General features: G+C 41.2%; 1 protein-coding gene across 8 annotated transcripts in view; it reads left to right on the top strand.

The window, feature by feature from the left end:
• The window catches only part of EPSTI1 (epithelial stromal interaction 1), a 307,624-nt gene that overhangs the window by 225,196 nt on the left and 60,216 nt on the right, over positions 1-22,212 (top strand). For 7 of the 8 annotated variants that reach the window (XR_012426892.1, XR_012426888.1, XR_012426889.1 and 4 more), the window contains one exon: positions 1,697-16,846. The gene's annotated coding sequence lies outside the window, so the exon portion shown is untranslated. The remainder of the gene's footprint in view (positions 1-1,696; positions 16,847-22,212) is intronic. The other variant, XR_010582571.2, reaches the window with a different exon arrangement.

The raw sequence follows: 22,212 nt of genomic DNA, 5'->3' as shown, positions 1-22,212 counted from the left end.
TGCTCTTAGAGACTGCCTTAGATTGTCAGCAGCCTTTCAAAACATGTCTCCCACAGCTACACACCACGAGTGACCAGATTAGACGCTTATGAACCCAGTCACTTCCTATGACTTGGATATTGTACTTTTTTTTTCTTTTCTTTTTTTTTTTTTTTTTTTTGAGACAGAGTCTTGCTCTGTCAACCAGGCTGGAGTACAGTGGTGGGATCTCAGTTCACTGCAAGCTCTGCCTCCCATGTTCAAGCGATTCTCCTGCGACAGCCTCCTGAGTAGCTAGAATTACAGGCACACACCACCATGCCTGGCTAATTTTTGTCTTTTTAGTAGAGATGGGATTTCGCCATGTTGGCCAGGCTGGTCTTGAACTCCTGACCTCAGCTGATCCACCCACCTCGGCCTCCCAAAGTGTTGGGATTACAGGCGTGAGCCACTGTGCCCAGCCTATTGTACTCCTTTTTATACTGTCTTTGACCATGTTGGCTCTCTTAGAAGCCATATCTGGATAAGCCAAGTTAAAGTATATTAAATTTATGATCAACTAAAGCATCACAAGAAAATCTTCCAGGGATGATCATCTCATCCTGTAATAGTAAAATAGATATTTTGTTACTTTTAGCCTTACTAAATTTTATCTTATTGATTTTACACTTGCATCCAACACTGTCAAAGTATTTGGTTGGTTCAAAAGTAATTGCAGTTTTTGCCACTTGCGGGTTTTGCCGTTATTTTTAATGGCAAAAATCGCAATTACTTTTGCAACAACCCTAATAATTTTGATTGTGGATTATGTTATCTTTTATATTAGCTACTTCCAAATGTTCTGCATGATCTGAAAATCTTACATGTGCTATGTTGATTTTTAGAAAAAATCCACTTTCATGGCAAACAGTTATCTCTTGAAAGACAGTCATCACTTAGAGTCAGCATGAGCTCACCAAGACCAAGTTATGTCATGCTTCCCTCATTTCCTTTTCAGTAGGGTCATTATTCAGTTATAGGAATGCTATGCATAATTGTACTTAACAAAATCTCTGATTATCTTGTTGGAAATAAGAATGTGAACTATAATCTTGAAGATGGTGCATGCTAGGAGAAAGCTTATTCAACATCTCTACTAAAAAAATACTGATCAATGACTTCAGATCAAACTAGATGATGTCTGTATAGGAACATACAGCAGTTCAGCACTGGACCTTGTCTTGTACAACTTTTGCATAAAAAAAATTGCAGTGTACTATGCATGAAGAATATATAATAGTATAATCTTACTCCCGCTAGAAAATTGGGATACTTTAAAAATCTCTCGCACACTTGCTTTTGTTCAAGAGTGCCTACAGTGCTTTTGATGTTGATCAAAAGCACCCTTACTACCTGAGATGCCATTCAGCTGGTCTGGAGATGTGAATACATGCAAAGTGTATGGTCTGAATTGCAATTCCTTCTTTATATTATTTACTGTGCCTGGTGCTTTCAAGTTCCCATTTTGTTTTTCTTCTTGGAGAAGACAGAAGCAAAATAAGAGTTGAGTGATTCTGCTGTCTGTCATTTGTTAAAGTGTATTCAACATTCCTCAACCCTCTGTGTGTTTATCTGTTTCTTCTTACTTTCCACAGTTAAAAAAAAAATCCTCTTCTGTTCTGACATTGTTTTCAAGTTTCAGCTCATTCTGGAATTTTGCATATCTGACATTTTACAGGTCTGAGCTACTTACTCAACCAGTTTATGGAGCACACATTCTAATGGAGGAAGGTAGACAATAAACACGATAAAAAGGTGAGTTATATTGTATATTATAAGGCAAGCATAGTGGAAAAAATACAGGAGCACAGAGATTTGGAGTTTCGAGTTGGGGGTGAGTTGCAGGTTTAAACAGGTGGTCAGGGTCTCCTGGGTGGCCCAGCATCCTCAGTGAATGAGGAGACTTGAAGGAGGTGAGCAGTGGGCGATTCCTTCGTGACCGATACTAATTACATGTCTCTTTCTCCTTTTTATGCATAGGCACTTATGTTCTGAATCAATTGTAGAAAACAAGAGGCTGTCACATTTATTACCCCTTCAATTTTCCAGTAACAACCCTCTCTCTCTCCCATCGTCTTTCGGTTAGGGACTAAGATCCACAGACTAAACCTGTGTCCAGTTCTTAATTTCAGCTGTCAAATAATCTTCTCTTAGCACACTGTATGCATTTAGCAAATAGTTATTAAATGAATAGAAAAATGAACAAAGGCCACTAGCTATTATTGACTCTCACTAGCTAATAATAAAATATAAATAATAATTGATATTAAAGCTTCTGGGAACATAATCCCTTGATTGGGATTCTTTGAAGGAATACAATGCAAGACAGAAAGTAGACAAAGACAGTGGGTGAGGGGTTTATGGTTTGGGGCTGAACCCCACCCTCCATGCAGTGCTTTGAGGAACACCTTGAGATAGGTGGGCATTGAAGTTCCCCCCCTGAAGCTGCCCCTGAACTTGGGAACTGTACACTCAGACAAGGATTCTGTGAGAATAGGGAATGGGAAAATCACCCATGAAGTATTTTCCGTGTAGCTTTTAATTTTTCCAGCGAGCTCTGCTGTCAGTCACCACAAAACAAACAGCAAGCAGTTTTTCCCAGGGTCCCACATCTTGGGCGGGCTGAACGCGAAAGGCCCTTGCCAAAAATTCCTGAACGGGCTATGCTGTTAGTAGGGAAACAAAACAGCAATTCGCAAATCATGGGGTTCTAACATACTGTGTAAAAAAACTATCTGGAACACACTTTTTTCCTTGGCTTGAAATAGGCAAATGGTGGAAACCTAATGCACTCTGTATTCTGTGGACACAGATAAGGAGAAAAAGTAACTTAGAAGATAAGTGACCATATCATTTTTTGATGTGAAAGCGTCTCTACGATTAATCAGAATGGGAAATAGGCATAAGCCAAGACTTTCTTAGGCAAATGAGAATACATGGTGATCCTATGTAGAGGAAAATACTACAGGCAAAAGTATACAGAGAAGTACAGGTAAAATTTAGTGTTTTTTTTCCTACAGCCCATTTTATACACCTTTGACACTGCCATCTCCAATCACAGAATCACTGCATCACAGAGTCATAAAGCTCAAAGTGGGCTTAGACATTATCTATGCCCATCTACTCAAAAGAAAATCCAGGCACTCAGTAGTATAGGCAAGCAACTGGAAGCTGGTTAGAAATACAGAACCTCAACTGGGTGCAGTGGCTCACGCCTGCAATCCCAGCACTTTGGAAGGCCGAGGCAGGCAGATCACCTAAGGTCAGGAGTTGAAGACCAGCCTGACCAACATGGAGAAACCCCGTCTCTACTAATAATACAAAAATTAGCCAGATGTGGTGGCGCATGCCTGTAATCCCAGCTACTCAGGAGGCTGAGGCGTGATAATTGCTTAAATCTAGGAGGCAGAGGCTGTGGTGAGCCAAGATTGCACCATTGGACTCCAGCCTGGGCAGCAAGAGTGAAACTCCGTCTCGAAAAATAAAAATAAAAATAAAAAAAGGGAAATGCAGAACCTCAGGCCTCAATCCACACCTGTTGAAAAAGAGTCTGTTTTGACAAGATTCCAGGCAATCCATATGCCTATCAATGTTTGAGAAGCACTGATTTAAGCCTTTTAACAAATTAGGAAACTGACATTCCAGGAGATTAAAAATCTTGGTCAAGGTCTACTAGTTATATCCAGGGCAGAATCTCATCTATTCCATCATGCTAGTTTTATTTCCAGTAGGCAGTGGTCCTCTCCTGCCTATCCCATCTATAAAAACCTGAGGCTAGCAGAGAATAGACCTGAATTCTAGGCCTGCTTTCACCTCAAATTCAGGAGAGTCATTGCACCCAGTTTCCTTAGAGGTAAAAAGAGGAAATTTGACTATATTGGCTACTAAGTATCCTCCCTTCACGTTCTAAAGTTCTATAGCTCTATGAGTTGTGGAGCATCTAGGAAGCCCGCAGCTAGGTGAGAGGCATCATGGAAAATGTAGTGGAGGACAAGTGTCTTGATTAATGCCTTTCATGAGGAAGGGGAGGGGCATTCCAGAAGGTGAAATGGCAGATGCAATCATTTGTTCAGAGAAGGGAGTATCTGGGCACAATGGAAGGAGGTGGTATGGGTTATTTGCAAATTAGAAGACAAAATAAAAAAGGCATATTTAAGCACATTCTTAGTAAATTTAGACAGTGCATACAAAATAGCCTCTAAGTTAACACCATTTTTCCTCAGTTGGAGATAACATTTTTATTCACAGCTTCTGAAATTTTTCCTCCCCAACTTTGTGCACCTGTGCCTTATGGGCAGTATGATGGTTGATTTCATGTGTCAACTTGGCTAGACTAGGATGCCCAGTTGTTTGGTCAAACACTAGTCCAGATGTTGTTATAAAGGTAGTTTTTAGCCATGCGGAACTGTGAGTCAATTAAACCTCTTTCTTCATAAATTACCCAGTCTCACGTAGTTCTTCATAGTAGTGTGAAAATGGACTAATACAGAGAGCATGTCAAGAATGAAGAAATGCAAATGCACTTTGTGTCTCTATGGATTTGCATTTCATATAAATGGATCATAAAATATGTGGCCTTTTGTGTCTGGCTTCTTTTGCTTAGCATAGGTTCATTCATGTTGTGGTCTGTATCAGTGTAGATAATCCTTGATTTGTGACTGGGTTATGTCCCAAGGAAACCATCATAAATGGAAAATATTATTGAGTCAAAAATGCTTTAAAACACCTAGCCTACTGAACATCATAGCTTAGCCTAGCCTGCCTTCAGTGTGCTCAGAACACTTACATTGGTCTACAGTTGGGCAAAACCATCTAACACAAAGCCTATTTTATAATAAAGTGTGGAATATCTCATGTAAGTCAAGCCATTGAGCACTGTACTGAGAGTGAAAAGCAGAGTGGTTGTATGGGTGCTTGAAGTATGGTTCCCACTGAATGCATATCATTTTTGCACCTCCGTAGAGTCAAAAAGTCTTAAGTCAATCATCGTGAGTCAGGGACTGTTTGTACTTCTTTTCTTTTTATTGGCAAACAATACTGCATCATATGGACATACCACATTTTGTTTATCCATTCATCAGTTGATGGTTATTAGTGTTGTTTCTGCTGTTCGGCTGTTATGAATAATGCTGTCATGAATATTCATATATGAGTTTTTGTGTGAACATATGTTTTTAATTCTCTTACAATTAGAGATTAGCTAAACAATGTAATAAAACACTATGGAACCATCAAAAAGAATAATATAGAGTTGTATATGCTCATATGGTCAGAGTGTTAAATGAAAATGTGAGGTACATTAAAATGTGTATTGAACAAACTCCGTGTATAATTGAAAACAAACAAATAAGTGGATAAATATGGAAAAAAGAATGAAGGAACTGGACTTAGGAGGAAAGTGGTTATTCCATTTTTTCTCCCCAAATGCAAGCTGTAATGTGCAGATACCTGTAGAACATTCCAAAGGGGACCTACCGGTGTGCTTGTGTTAAAAGAAAAAGAAAACAACAGCAAAAAAAACATACAAAACCCACCAATTACATCCCTTAAAGGTAATCTTATTTCACCTCTGGTGAGTTTTTCATGAATGTACAATTAAGGTAATTGCCAGTAACTAGGTGAGTTTAGCCAAATTAGGAAGTATTTGCTATTCTAGAACTTGTGTAGGCACAATTAAAAAATAAAAAAGAAAAATCATTAATGTTCTTGAAAAGCTTCCAGTGTTTTCAGTCCTACAGTGCCACTCAAAAAATGACCATCAATCTTAGTTTTGTCCCTGTGAAGCCGTCTATTTATTCCCTGGGGGCGCTCTCTTCTTTCTATGCCTTCCTTTTGTTTCCTGGAAATCCTTCCCAGACAAACCCCTCTCTAGTCTGTTACACTGGGGTCTTGCCTCTCAGTGTTTATACCTGTGTGGTCGTGTCCCCTGGAATCTGGATTGGCCAACCACTTTAAGCCCCGGAAGTGTTACTGTGCCAGTTCTGTCCCTAAACCCTAAAAAGGCCTGTCAGCTTCTGCTTTTGTGCATCTGGGAGCCCTAAACCATTATGTAAAAAGTCCGGCTGTCCTGTTGGAAAGACACGTGGAGAGGCCCCATAACAAGGGGGAGGCCCTGAGATCCTGGATATACCAGCATCCCTCCTAACCCAGTGGCTAAATGTAGTGGCCTCTGACAAGACCAGGAGGGCTGCTACCCAGGTGAACCCAGTCCAGCTACAGAATCCTGAACAACAGCAACAATAACAACAAAAAACAGTTATTGTATCTTAAGTCACAAAGTTTGGAATGGTTTGCTATGTAGCAATAGATAAACCAAACAAATAACTGACTCCTTTGCCTAAAGGGAGAGAAGTAATAAAGTTTGAATTAAAACACCCTTACTCCAAAGGGTTAAGAACTAACTTCTTCATTTTCAACCTAATACTTTAATAAGCTACTCTTTCAAGTCCCACTTAGAGGGAGTGAGATAGTTAAAAGCCGAGTGACCTTGAGTAGTGAACTTAAATGGAATTTGTTTTTTTTCAGCCCACATGTTTTAATCAAAGAAGTGTCTCCTTCCCATTAAAGCTCCAAATCTTTCATTTTCCTCTCTGTCTGCTGTTTCCATGTGCATGTTTGCTGAGTACACTCAAACACATGTTTATTCCCTTGAGCATTTCTTTACCTACCTTTCCGTGTTTAGTATTCCTCAGAAATCCCTTCCCTTCAGCGTCTCCTCTCATTTTCCCTTTGCTCTCCTTATCCAGTGAGTCATCACAGCTCCTGGTTCTCTTGAACACTGGTTCTCAAAGTGTGGCCACTGTCCCAGCAGCATCCACATCACCTGGGAATTTTTTAGTAATGCAAATTTCGGACTCTACTTCAGACCTACTGAAGCAGAAACTCAGAATGGGGCTTGCAATCTGGTTTAACAAGCCCTGCAGGGGATTGCAGATGCACACTGAAGTTTGAACACCACTGCCCTAGAACAGGGGTCAGCAAACCCTTTCTTTAGAGGGCCACATTGTAACTATTTTAGGTTGTGTGAGCAACAAGGCCTCTGTTGCAACTCTTCAACTCTATTGTATGAGGAACAGCCACAGACAGCTGTATTCTAACAAAAACGTTACTTATGAGCATTAATATTTGAATTTCATATAATTTTCATGTGTTACAAAATATTGTTATTCTTTTGCTTTTTTCCCCCCAACCATTAAAAAATGTGAGAACTAATCTTAGCTCACCAGCTGCATAAAAGCAGGCAGTGGGTTGGGTGTGAACCACAGGCCTCAGTTTGCAGACCCCTGCCCTAGAACATCTCTGGTTTGCTCTTACTGAGGACACATTTTGCTGAAGAATCCATCTTTAATTCAACAGCCTTTTCTTTCTGAGGCCCCCACATGATCTATACTCTCCAGGCCATTGGTTTTCCTTAAAGCTTTATCTTGAGGAAATGGCTCAGCTGGGATATTGGATCTCACCTAGGGAGGCCTGTATGTGTGTCCCTTCAGCCAGGGTCTACCTTCCCCAGCAGGAGAACTGACTATGGCTCAGATCAACCTTGATGGGAGCAGATTCCAGCTATTCTACTCCCAAGACCAGTAGTGTAGTCCATGCTGAGCCAGACTTCTGGTGCTGACCCCAAATAAACCAAAAGTGTGGAGTTGAGGTGGCCCCTCCAGAGTCATCCCAGGGAGGGATGATATTGGACTAGATTACATCCCCACAGCAACTGCCATCTGGAGTCATTCTCCCAGGATTGGTGCTCCCTGGAGTCTGGATGAGGTGTCATTTGTTTAGTGTCATTCCAAATCAGACCTTGTGGGTGGTCCAAGGGAACAAGGATTATGGGTCTTGGCACAGTTGGGAGAGATTGCACAGGGAGTGGTGGGCGGGAATGCAGCAAGCATTAGTCTTATAATTTTAAAAGAAGAAAACAACATGAATCCTGCCACTCTCTGAGATGCTGACATCATTTCTCCCTCTTCCCTTCTCTTCCCAGGGGAACATACAGACACCTTAATGGTGGCTGGTGTTTATTTTCCCATGCTGTATACAGTCAAAAAAAACCCTTAAAGCCATTAAACTGCTATCTCTGCCACTGCTCTGAGAATTGTTATGTTTCCAGGCTCTGGAGGTAAATGGCAAGCAGATGGATTTGTGTGTGTGTGTGCTATTAAAAGAAGCAAAACATTTTGGGGCTTCTTGTTTCTGGCAGAGCTGAAGATTTTGTTATTGTTGTCGTCAAATAAGTAAAGGAGAAAGGTGTTAAATTGGCGAACTTCTTTTCCTGCTTCAGAATCAGAGCATATCCCTCTCCTGAAAAAGATCAACAGCACAGTGCATCTATCATTGTACTTAAGCTTCCCCATATGGATCTCAGCAGTAGCTCTTCAGTGTGGTCCAGGGGTAGAGCTCAGCCTGAGCAAAGGGGTGGCTTCCTAACCTGCAACTGCATCACACTGTGCAGGGAAAAAAAAAAAAAAAAAAAAAGATAGGTAGAATGATTAGGACAATAGTCATCAGCAGCAATTACCAGGAACCAGGCATTTGACACAAAAGATAATGAAATAGAGGCACAGAGAAATCGGGTAACTTGCTCAAGGTCACCCAGTTAAGTGGCCAACACTGATTGCAGTTCTAGATGTACTTGGCTCCGTGTTCCCTCAGTCACTTTATGCTGCCTCCCAGCATCGACTAGTAGGGCCCTTTTACTGATCATAGCCCTTCAGGTACTACGTACCATGCGCTATTCTAAGCACCTTACATAATTAACTAATTTAATTCTCATCATTACATGAGAAATACCATGATTTTCCAAATTTACATAAGAGGCAATTGAAGTACCAAGAGGAAAGAACTCCTCAGAGCTAGCAAGTGACTCAGTCAGAGTCTGAGCCCAAGCCCACTTGCTCCAGGGCCCTTTCTCTCAACCACTGCTCTATAGGCTCTGGAATCGGACGACAGGGCTGCAGTCCCAGCTCTGCCACTTACGAACCGTGTCACCTTTGACAAGTTGTGTAATGTGATGGAGCCCTCAGCTTTCTTACTTGTGACATGGGCCAAAAATAGTTGATAGTGAGAAGTACACAAATTGTCTCCTGAAAGCTTACTGGCCAGGCAGGTAGCAGATGTGTAGTAAATGGAGGCTACTCTTAGGGGTCTGGAGTCCGACCAGGCTAAAGGGTGGGAATGTGGGTGGAGGAGTAGACATGGATTTTTAAGACTTTTAAATCTTTTTAAAAATTTTTATATTTTAGAGACAGGGTTTCATCCTGTCACCCAGGCTGGAGTGCAGTGGTGCAATCATAGCTCACAGCAGCCTTGAACTTCTGGGCTAACATGATCCTCCAACCTTGGCCTCCTAAAGTTCTGGGATTATAGGCATGAGCCACTGGGTCTGGCCCTAAATCATGTTTAATAATTTACTTTCGTTACAAAAAAATGCATACATTATATAAAATGCAGAAAATGCAGATAAGGATGAAGACAATAGAGAGTCTCATAACTCCAGGAGTAAGAGATTAACACTATTAACATTTTGATGCCTATTCTTTTGGTCTTTTTCCTGTGCATATGGACACCAATATTTTTATAAAGTTGAGATTATATTGTACACTCTGTTGTATGACCTTGTCTTTTTACTTATCTATTATGAACATATATCTACATCGTTAAATATTCTTCTATAATATCATTTAAAAATAAATATATGGTCTTTTTTGTATATACATATCTGTATAGTTACACTGTAATTTAAAAAATCAACTCACTATTATTGGATATTCAGGTTGTTTTCAATTATTCCCTATTAGATAAGTAAATCCTTGATAACTCTTATAGTAAGTAAGAATTACCTTCCTCTGCCTTGTGCTGTCTTCACTGAGTGTTTCCAGTGGACACAGACATTGGCATCATTTGAGATTTTAGTATCACATTTGAGATCTGTATTTGGGTCCCGTTCTGGCCATATATTTACTGTGTAACCTGGAATAAATTACCCTTTCTGAGTTTCGGTGTTTTCATTAGTAAGTGAGTACCAATAATAATAGTGACTACCTCATGAAATTATTCCGAGAGTTAAACTGAGAGACTTAGCATAGACCATCAATGTGTGTAAATGCTGGGTCAAAGGATATGTACTATTTTTGAGACAGGATAAAATTGCTCTATTACCTTCCAGAAGGGTTGAGCTATTTATATCCTTGACAGCAGTGTAAGACAGTACCCATTTTCTCGGCAACTTGACAACATTGAGTATTATCATTTTAAAAAATTTGCCAACTTGATGGGCAAAAAAGATACAGCATCATTTTAATTTGCATTTCTGATCATGCGATTTTTAATAAATGTTTACTTATGTGAGTCACATGGTCCTGCTGACCGTGGAAAGAGGAGACTGATAAGCGAACCAAGGTACCCAGAATGAAGGATGGCAGAGTTATAAAATACGCAGCTGATGGGGGAGACAGGGCTTGGAAGAACGACACTTTATAAGCATATAAACTGTCCCTCTAGAGATCTGAACTCAAAATTATAGGCAGCATTGTATATTGGGTTGTCTGGGAATTTGAGGCAGCCAAGATTCAAAGCTTGGAAAGGAAGTTTAAGTTGGAGGACAGACAAGGGAACTGAGCCTCTTTTTCACAGGATGGTTGGCCACACGCCTCTGAACACTTTCAAGCCTGGCCCCGCTCCCTATGTGGTGGGGAATCAGTTCCAACAGCCCCTGTGTCTGAGGTGCTCTGCCCCCCACTCTCACCGTCATGGAAGGAATAGAGCAGCAGGGCAAGACTGCCATCAGCTTGATGATGCAATTCCTCTGGCAGCTGACAACAACGAAGGGCAAAACAACCTCTGCCAATGAAGGAGCATAAAAACCCTGAGTGTTAGTCCTTGGCACTTCTTCACGGCTTTATTCCACATCAGAGGAAAATAAGGAAGCAAGATGTAGAAACAGGGCTAAAATTAGCCTTCCAGATTCTATTTTATAAGACTTCTAGAGTGTCACCCCCACACACCCACACACAAACAGTAATGAAAGATATTTTCACTTTTGCCAAGCTCATCTATTGACTGATCCCTTGCCTGAGGTCTTCTGAAATGCACTTGTTACTCTAACCTGGAACCAGGACTTCATTTATTCATTCAGTCATGCTCAACACTCTGAATACAATGGTATAGAAAATACGCTCTTGTCCTGTAGATGCTCTTAGTGACCTGGGGAAACCCTCAGCCACTTGCGAGTTTTTCCAACTCAGTGCTTTAGAAAACTTGCAAATACAACTATATATTAAGTATGTGTGTATATATATGTATATATACACACACACACGTATATATTTAAATTATCATTGCTAGTAGGTATCAAGGAGCATTCAGTGACTCCTCTCCTCTTGAAGAACCAAAGCTGATGAAAAGAAGGCCAGGTAAGGTACAGACCCTGGGTAGAAAAGGAACTTTTCTGTTCTGAGAGCCACATACCATCCTGGGACCTTCCTCTGCCTTGTGCTGTCTTCACTGAGTGTTTCCAGTGGACAACTCTCAGATGCCCAGGAGCTGCTCTGCTGGGTGCCACACCACTCCTCAGAACTTCCAAATAGCTCTCGTTGCTCCTACTGGGGAACATGCCCAGATATTCTCACTGCTAGGCTCTTTTTTGGGCTCCCAGGTAGCACTTCCTCAGCACCCACCTCTTGGCAGAAGAAGCCAATACATTCCCTTTAGATCTGGAGCCCATGAGAAAGAGATATTCATACTACAAAAGGAGAATCTTTAGAGGGTAACCCCAGACATGTAATTATTACCACAAGATCTTTGAAAGCTCTGGCAGAGATTTTGACTTGTAATCATCTGGAATCATTGCTTGGTAGACTGGGCAATTGTCCTGCATCTTTTAGGACTAATGATATTGGAAACGAGAGGGACACTGCTTGGCATTTGGGATTGTAAATAGCAGCAGGATGGACATGCTGATGGTCCAGCTTCTACAGGGCACGTAGCTGTTAACTGATGGAATCAACAGCCTAACCTTGCACAACAGCCTAACCTTGCAAGAGAAAGCCCCCCACCCCTTGCTTATCTCTGCTGACCCAAGGAAGCATCTTGGGTCCCCTGTTTCCTCAAGATTTCCCCTGACTGTCCAGCCTCTCAGGTCACTGATCTTGCCTGTCCTATTTTTCTATCTTGACACCTTCTTGTGCACCTCCAAATAACCAATCTGTCCCCATGTCTCTCTGACTTCAAATCCTAACTATCTCTCAAGTCTATTCAGTTCTGATTATGTTCAGCACCATCACCCTCTTTGTAGCCACCATCATCACTCCCCACGACTCTTGACATTTTGGTCTCCATATTTTCAGTCTTGTTCCTCTTCCATTTATTCTCCCCAGCAAGTCTGGGAGACCTTAAAATACTTCAATGGCTTCCTATTGCTCTTTAAAAAGTCCCAAATTTCTAACATAGCCTTATGGCCCAGGTCCTTGCACATACGTTCAGCTTCTTTCTGCCCCTGTTCACTGGGCTTCCATTAAGTTGGTGCAAAAGCAATTGCAGCTTTTGCCTTGAAAGTAATGACAAAAACCACAATTGCTTTTGCGTCAACCTAATAACACCTTAGCCATAGCCATCTTTTGGTTTCTCAGACCACACTTGCTCCCTTCTGTCTCAGGTCACTCATGTTTCCCTCAGTCTAAACCACTTATTCCCCATCCCCCGTTTAATTCCCTGAATTGTTCAGATCTCTGCCCGCAACTCTCTTCCTTATAGATGTCCATCCTCACTTCCTGGACCAGGAAGTGCATATTCTTAGCTCTCTATGTAATGCATATTCTTAGCTCTCTATGTAATGTGTCCATCATGGCCCTTTTCACAATTCATAAATTTATATTTACATTATCATTTAATTGACTTCTGCAGCCAATTAGGCTCTAAAATACACAAGGGAAGAGACCAGAGTTTCCTTCTCACTATTCAATTTCTGGCACATGTTTGTTATATAGCGGATAATCAATAAAGTACTTATTAAAAGAATGAATAAAGAAATGACTTAACAAGACCAGTTAGCTTTCTCAATAAACCTTAAGATTTTTTTTCCTCCAGAAATAAAATACAATGTATGTATGATTTTTCCTGATTTTGTCACATTGGATACTTCAGATAATAAAATCAAAGAGGCCAAATATCTCTGGGGTTCCAGGGATTGGGAAAACAACCTGAGTTTTCACCCTTTAATGTCAATTTCATAGGTTACTCTGGTGATTTAAGGTGTGCATGGAGTAGGGTAACATAGTGAATGGGTTTTATTATTAACTTTCTTTTCCCCAGCACCTCCTACCCTTGACCTTACTCATGAGTCCTTGTCAAAAGTTTACTCAAGGATCCCTTCAGCATCACAGGCTCATGGTCTTCTTCTTGCTGCCTCCAATCATTGGTCATTAGAAAGGTATTTCTTGAGTGTACACACGTGTAAGAATGAACACATGTATGTGCAAAAACTGTGTATTACGCTTTCATTTCCAGCTTGGAATATGACCCTCTTCACCCTCTCCTAATCTTAGATTTCTAGGTCCAGCCAAAATTCTGTAAGAGTAATCGTTCCATTTGTTGAGTAATTACAATGTGCTTAACACTGCTGAGTGCATTACATAAGTTATTTCCTTTCATACTTATGAGTGGTGGGGTGGGTATTATATTTTCTATTTGAAAGAAAAAAATGGGTAAGAGCATCAAAGCTTAGAGACACTGATTAACTCATTGAGTGTCATCTGGCTGACTCTGAAAGCCACACACGTACTCGCTATGCCATGCTGCCTGCATTTATTCCACAAAGCATTTCTTGGTCATTTTCATTCTTACCGACTTCCTCTTCCTCTGAATTGTTACAGCTCCTTCTGGCTGTGACGCTTGGGATTTCATTATGCTCTGTGCAAATTTAGGACGTCCAATGTAGATTCCCTCTGTCTCCCCAGCTGTCCTTGTGCTGCAGGAGGGTAAGGGCTACCATATCTGCCCTTCCTCACATGGAGCCCAAGTTGGACTAAAGAACGTGGGGTCTGCATAGGCATATTTTGTAGTTAATTACACCCACCCCATGGCATGAAGTAGTGGGAAGGAGGGGGCAGGAGTTCATCAGGGGAGCCATCCACAAGGGAAGGGTGGCGCAGGGAACGTCCTGCAACAAGTAGGCTGCCCAGTGAGTGAGCCACGACTTTGGAAGTGTTGTGGTAGTTTTGTTTACATTTGCACATGTCCCAAGTGGCTAAGTAATCATAGAAGTATTGCTTCCATGGAAAGGGCAAGCACAGACCTCTTCGAAAACAAACTATATACATCTTGTCAATGGAATGGCATTCTGCAAAATAGAAAAGCATATGCTATGTGGTGGTGAGTGTTAGAACAACAAACCGTAGCTTAGTGATGCCTTCTGAGCAGCTTGTTTTTGCTTAATTACAAGTTGCTATAGCTCTTTCCCTTACTCAATTGTGAGCCTCTCTCCTAATTGTGTCTCACAGATGCCTAGTGAGGAGGTTATTCCGCTTGTATTTACATCATTACCAATCCACCATCAGAGTGTATTGCTAACTGGTTCTCCTTACAAATGCTTGTTGGATTTGTTTTGTGTTTTCAGTTTTATGTTCCATTGCTTGACTACTTTTTCTTTGGTTTTAATCCAAACTTCTACTTCAGCCTCTGCTCATGAAGTCTCCCTCTCCCGAGTCCTTTGGGTTGCAATAATCAGGTAGGTTACTTTCTCTTCCAGGCATTTAAATGAGACTCACTCCTTTGAGTCCATTTTTAGAAAAGTAGGCCAAAGTCATAAAGAACAGCCTTCCTGAGTGGTGACTTTCTGGCTCATCATTAATCACCTCCTTGTGAACAATCGGGAAAGTGAATCCCATGTGACTCCAGGCAGGTATCAGGCAAAATCCTCTGCTGAGTCCTGCGAGAATATAAGTAATTTTATAGAATGTGAGCAAAATAAGTTTTCCATTTTTCTAACCTGAGGTTTCTTTTTTCCTTTTAAAGTCTCAATAACTTTTGATTTTAGCTTCTCAATCAATCATAGGAAATGATTCTGAGGAGTTTGTATACTCAGTAGAGTAAGAGTGCTCCAGTGAATAGGGGGCATAAAGAGGTGCCCTAGTCCAGTGGGAGGTGGTCTCAGTCTTTTCTCAGAAATAAGTCCTACTTGATGAGTTGGATTTATTAAACCAGCAGTCAACGGCACAGGGGAAGGCAATGAGCCGAGTGGACTCTTCAGTTCTAAATTGCTCTTACTTAGTTGTGACCTAGCTCCATATGATGAATTTATTATGGGTTCCAGCCCATAATAAAGAGATATTCACACTACAAAAGGAGAATCTTTAGAGAGTAACCCCAGAGTCGACATGTAATTATTATTGCAGGATGTTTGAAGGTTCTGGCAGAGATTTTGATTGCAATCATCTGAAATCATTGCTTGGTAGACTGGGCAATTATCCTGCATCTTTCAGGAATAATGATCTTGGAAACAAGATGGACACTGCCCTTGCTTTGGCATATTGGATTTCAAACAGCAGCAGGATGGACATGCTGAGGGTGCAGCTTCCATAGGGCACACAGCTATTAACTGATGGACTCAACAACCTAACCTTGCACATTGCCATTAGAACCAGGCCTCTCATACTGAGCCACTAGCAGAAGCAGCCTCCAAAGCAGTCAGCACAGTTACTGAGCACAGGAGCCTGCAGGAGTTCTCACTGTGGAGAGACCTCCATTCATAACGTGGCCTTTCCCATCCCAATCTTTTAGGTAGAAAATAGCATCTCCCAGTCCTGTAAGAACAAGCATGGAGCTGCTGAATGCAAGGACGGGACACTGTAGACAAAGTCTGCCTATTTTATTGTACTTGAGAAGTCACCCCAGGAAGAAATCTTTAACTTAATTATAACCTAGGCCAAAAACTAAAAATATGTGGAAGAAAAGGAGCTATGCCAATTATTTTTTCAGCATCTAATTTGAAAATATTGCCTTACTTTCCAGCTCTGTACAGCTTAGCGCATTCATTCATTCATTCATTTGCCATGAATCAGAGCCTGTGCTAGGCTTTGGAGATAGATACTCACAGGCTGAAGAGGTGGGTGGATGGGAGTAGGCTCATGATTGATTCTGCTTCCTCTTTAGGATTTTCTTTTCTTTTTTCTTTCTTTCTTTTTTTTTTTTTAAGATGGAGTCTTGCTCTCTTGCCCAGGCTGGAGTGCAGTGACACTATCTTGGCTCACTGCAACCTCTGACTCCCAGGTTCAAGCGATTCCCCTGCCTCAGCCTCCTGAGTAACCGGACTACAGGAGCACACCACCGCGCCCAGGAAATTTTTTTGCATTTTTAGTAGAGGCGAGGTTTCATCCTGTTAGCCAGGATGGTCTTGATCTCCTGACCTTGTTATCCACCCACCTCGGCCTCCCAAAGTGCTGAGATGACAGGCGTGAACCACCACGCCCGGCCCAGGATTTTCTTTAAAATAACATCACTGGAGTTGCAGTTCCAGTTTCGGTTACTTCCATTTCTGGAGGTAACTGGCTAACTGAATGGGGAAATGTTATCATTATCCTAGAGACTCAAGTTGAGTGGAGACACACACTGAACAGATGACATGCCAGCAAAACTTGCCCCAAAAGTTGGGGAGGGGAATGGTGCTCAACTGAAGGCAGCTGCTCTTGGGAGAGTCTTGACGGAGACCTTTGCATTGACGGTGCCTGGCATCAGTGATTGAGGCGGGGCCATCTGATCGACTTTTGTCTCTGAAGGAAAACCCTGAGGAAACTCCCTACAGCCCTCAGTGGCTGGTGGATGGATAAAGAGGTGGAAAGTAAGTTGCTAAGACTGTGGATGGTCTTTCTTTCTCTCACCCTTTCTTTCTTTTCTTTTCTTTATTCTTTCTCTTTCTTTCTTCTTTCTTTCTTTTCTTTCTTTCTTTCTTTTTTTTCTTTCTTTCATCTTTCTTTCTTTCCTCTCTCTCTCTTTCTTTCTTATTTTTCTTTTTTCTTTCTTTTTGATGGAGTCTCACTCTGTTGTCCAGGCTAGAGTGCAGTGTCACGATCCCGGCTCACTGCAACCTCCGCCTCCTGGGTTTAAGCAATTCTCCTGCCTCAGCCTCTGAGTAGCTGGGACTACAGGCACCCACTACCATGCCCAGCTCATGCTTGTATTTTTAGTAGAAACGAGATTTCACCGTGTTGGCCAGGCTGGTTTCAAACTCCTGACCTCAAGTGATCCGCCCGCCTCAGCCTCCTAAAGTGCTGGGGTTACAAGCGTGAGTCACCGCTCCCAGGCAGACGGTGTTTCTAACCAAACAACAGGGTAGCTGCAGGCTTCAGACCTTCTCTTTCTGCTTAACTGGTTGTAAAGAATATTCATATTGCTGGAACAAGAGGAATAAGAAGGGCGGCTGTTTGCTTTCTGTGTGTGTAACAGAGATGTAGATGGCTGTGCTACATGAGAGAGGCCCAGAGGGCAGGAGAGAAGGAAGTGTCCATGCTTACTATTATAATTTAGTGTCTTAAGATTCGTATTGTGTTAGTTATTTTGCTTGGTGAAAGTGACTTAACATGTTCCAGGCATAAGAAGAGACAACCAGAAATGTGATAAAGCCAAAAAAAAAAAAAACTATAGCAAATGATACTCTTGTGACAAGCCCTCCCCGTAATGCCACACTGTTTTCCCCAAATCCCCTCCCAAGCACACAGCAAAACACAAAACTCCTGTCAACAATTTGAGCTCCAAGTGAGAATGAGAGGTTGGGAAAATATATACAATAGTGTGGTTCTCTCAGTTGTATTCTTTTTTGAAAATATTGACTTCGACAGGCCACACTGTTTGTTTCAGTGTGGTTGAGAAAGATGAAATATCAAAGCCATTTCCTTTTACAAAAACCTTCTGGAGGGCTACTGAGTGTTACTTACCTTTGGGGGTGGCACTTTGAAGGGAGACCGAGGAACTGTAATTGAAGGAACTATGTGAACACTGGCCTGTCTGAGAAGTTTGCTTTCCCTACAACCCCTCACCTGCAAGATGCCTCTAGGAGCTATAAAATCTGTCCCTCCCTTCTCTCCAACAGTCACAGACAGAGATTGGCACTTTCTACAAGACAGGCTTTCCATCATGTAGTTTGCTGATTGTTTAGGTGGTTCTGAGACGTGAAATACTCTAAACCTAACTTCTCCATCATTTTCCAAACATATTTTTCTATGTGAGATTTCTATCTCATAGATGGCATTGACATCTCAATGCAAGGAAAGGAGCAGCTCAGGCTCCCTGCTTTGACCAACCTCCCCCACACTTCATCACCATCCCTGCCCCAGCCCCTGGAGCAACAGTCCCCAAAGGGCCATGGTGGTGGGGCGCCTGGCCTCAGAGCCTCCCTGCGTCCCTGGGCAGCTGTGGCAGAGCCCTGAGCATCACTCCTTCGGCAATCTTTGGTCTTTCCTTCTCACCTGTATGGGAAAAGAGACTTAGGCTGAGAAATGCATTGAGATTTTTTCTGGCCTGTGGTCCGTTTTCTTTCTATGGTCTGAGTGTGTAGGGTGAGCAGAAGCTATGAAGAGCCATGAGCAGTTCCGGGGGAGCAGCTGTGAGCATCATGGAAGGCTTCTGCCCTGTCGGAGGAGCCGGGATGCTCTTCAGCTTAGACACTACATCAGTGACACTGGCGTCTCCCCCATGCCAGGCAAAGTGGGGTGGGACCACAGGGAAGGCCACCCTCTCCCATGCCACACCCAGGAATGTATGTTTGGTCCCTGCCATGTACAAAGGGAGATTAGGACTGGGGAATTTGAATCTTGCAATGTGCAAGAACTCTGGAGATTATTTAATCCGGTGGTTTGCAAATGGCTTTTAGCTGTCCTTTAGCTGCAAATGTCCTTTTGCTCAGGGAAAACTGTTTCAGAAGCAAATTTTTTGCAAGCAAAGGCAGATGTGTCTGGTTGAAGCAGGAGTAGACTTTGGAGATAGAGATACTGACAGGCTAAAGAGGTGGGTGGGAGTAGCCTCATGATTGAATCTGCTTCCTCTTTAGGATTTTCTTAAAATAACATCACTGCAGTTTCGGTTAAGCCCTGGACACTGTTCACTTAGGCCTGAGCCCAGACCCTCCAGAGCCACACAGTCCAATATGGTAGCCATTCTTGTTTTATATTTTATTTAATTTTAATCAATTTAAATTAAGATAGCTCTATGTGAGTTAAAAATCTTTTAAATTCAGTTTCTTAGACACATTATACACAATTCTAGGACCCAGTAGCCATAAGTGATGAGTGGTTACCCATCAGGCAGCATGGATATCTTACATTTCCATCGTTGCAGAAAACTCTGTTGGACAGAAGTTCTGTTGAACAGCCCTGGTTTAATCATATGCTTTAGAGTCTAGAATTTTCTTAAGGGGACCCTGATTCTCTTGGATTCTGGAAAACCCAGTTAGAAAAGCACTGGTCGAATCTAACACCTGGGCGAGAAGAGAAGTCCACAGAAGCAGCGTGGTTTGCCAGCCACATGGCAGGTTATTGAAGAACTAGAGCTACACCTCAGCTCTCCCACTCCACCCTACTGCACTTCTAGCTGACCCCAACCCCTAATCTAACTGTTCTCTGTTGCCTCTCCAGAATTGCTGTCCACGCTAAGCCTTTTACCCACATCTCTACTGTTTAGAGAGGGAACCCAGATCTCAGACATCTCTGAGGTTTCAGAAGGGACATTAAATTTTATACATGTGCAATCAGCTTCAGGCACTTAATAGAGACATTTAAACTCACATCAGGCCCAAGCAGATGTAGAGGGAAATACTGTCAATTAGTGAGTGGCTAATTAATCTTTCTTTGCCACATATACTCTGGCAGGGTTTGGAAAGTGCTGTTTTGCTCAGAGCTGCAGGAGCACTTGCTATGGAAACAGTGCATGATTATAATATTGATTTCTCGACTTTGTGCAGAAGCCGGCAGTGGAGGGTAGATCTCGCCAGGAGTCACCCCACAGTTAGAAAGAAAAGGGATGAGAAAATAGAAAAATACTTTAATTAGTGAACCAGAGCATTTTGGGCTTTCTGCTTTGCATAGAATATACATATTTTATCCTCATAGCATCTCCCAATTTAGGTATTTCAAAATGATTTCCTAATCACATCTTGTTATTTTTCAATCTATGTATTATCATGTGCTTTTTTTCAATACACAGGGCTTCAGATTAATGAGGAGACCATTACAGACGAGGCATTGCTCTGGGACCTGGTACCTGCTTGTGCTTTGTCCAGAACTGAGCTCAGAACTTGCCCCATTCTACCACATGTCTGAAAACTTCTTCCTTCCTGTCCACATTCTGTAGTTGCCTCTGAGATATGTCTATTTATAAGGAGATGCTCTGAAAAGGGCCAAGACAGAAAAAATGATTTACTCATGAATATAGATGCAAAAATCCTTTAAAAATATTGGCAAACTGAATCCAAGAATATATGAAAAATATAACACACCATGATAAATTTGCATTCATCCTATAAATGCAAAATATATTTTGCATTGGAAAATCTAGTTTAATTCATGAAATTAACAAATTAAATAATTATTTCAATAGTATTGGATGAACTTTAAACATATGTGGTCTCCTATCTCTCCAAAGACCTCATACTAAAATAATAGTTCTTCTTAATAGAAGGAGCAAGGAATTATTGTTCCCAAATATTTGTACACACCTCCTCCCTGTAAGGGGAGAGTACTTCCTGGTTGGCTGACATCCAGCCTGGGCCATGTGACTTGCTCTGCCAGGAGTAGCACGAAAGCAGACATGATGTTTACTAAGTCTTGGCAGAGGCTTTAAGAGCTAATACATGTTTTATCCGTCATTCTTCTCTCCTATCCCCTCCTGAAAGGTCTCACTTCTAAATAAATGTTGCTTTTTCAACTTCCATTCCACAATAAAAAAGCACACGGAGCAAAAATGAAACAGAGTGGAGGCCAGCTCAGTTTCCACATTATGAAACTGAAATAGACATCTTTGTTGCAGTAAGCCCCCATGATCTGGATGTTGTTTGCTATCACAGTGTAACTTACTCTGTGATGATTGCTGTTTTAGAAAGAGTACCTACCAAAAATTTGTAGCACATACAATACTTACTAATAAAAAATTAACCTTATTCCCTTTAAAATAAAAAACAACGATGCCTTTGATTCAACATTGTACAGTAAGATAAGGAAAAATAAAACGTAGAAATTATAAAAGGAAATGCTAAGCTTTTGTTATTTGCAGGTAATAAGATTGTTTATATAGAAACTCCTCAAGAATATGGACATAATTTTACAAATCAGAGCACCTAAAATACCAACAAAATCATAATGCATCCAGGAAAAAAATCTAACAAAACTTGCGCAAGACTTCTTTGAACTTGTGTATGTTATTAAAATACATTAAGGTAAACATATTTAGATGCATATATTATTTATTTATTTATTTATTTATTTATTTATTTATCTATCATTTTTTGAGATGAGTTCTCACTATGTTGCCCAGGTTGGTCTTGAACTCCTGGGCTCAAGTGATCTGCTCACCTTGGCCTCCCAAAATACTGGGATTACAAGCATGAGCCATCACACCTGGCCCTATATTTATTTTGTATATGTAAAACGTTTGTGATAGAAAGATACAACATATTAAAAATTTGGTCATTTCTCTTCAAATTGCTCTGTATAAATTAAATGCAATTCCTTTCACATTCAATCCAGAGTTGTTTATAGAACTTGATAAGTAGATTCTAAAAGTTTTCTGGAGAAGCAAAGCACAAGAATAGCTGAAACACTCCTGTAGAGGATGAACAAGATGAGGGGAGCTGTTTTGCCAGTTTTCATTGCCCTGTATATAAGAGAGCATAATACTGCTCAGGAACATAGACTAGACCAGTGGATCAGCACAGAGCATTTAGAAACAAGCCTGTACATAAAATGAAATCTAGTGTATAACTGGAATGATACTACAGATCAGTGAGGAAAGAATGGGTTGCTCAATAAATGATGTTATGATCATTTTTTTTCCATGTGGACAACAATGACACAAGAAAGCATACACAAAAATAAATAAAAGGGAAAAAAGATGTAGATATGGAAACCACAAACTTAAGACTTTGGGGGAAAATATAGAATATTTCTATGAGCTTGGAGAAGGAAAAAAATGATGAAAACAAGACCCAAAAAGAAAAAA

This window comes from Macaca fascicularis, chromosome 17 (genome assembly GCF_037993035.2).
Source record: "Macaca fascicularis isolate 582-1 chromosome 17, T2T-MFA8v1.1".
Lineage (NCBI taxonomy): Eukaryota > Metazoa > Chordata > Mammalia > Primates > Cercopithecidae > Macaca > Macaca fascicularis.
This window is presented reverse-complemented; position numbering and strand designations above follow the sequence as displayed.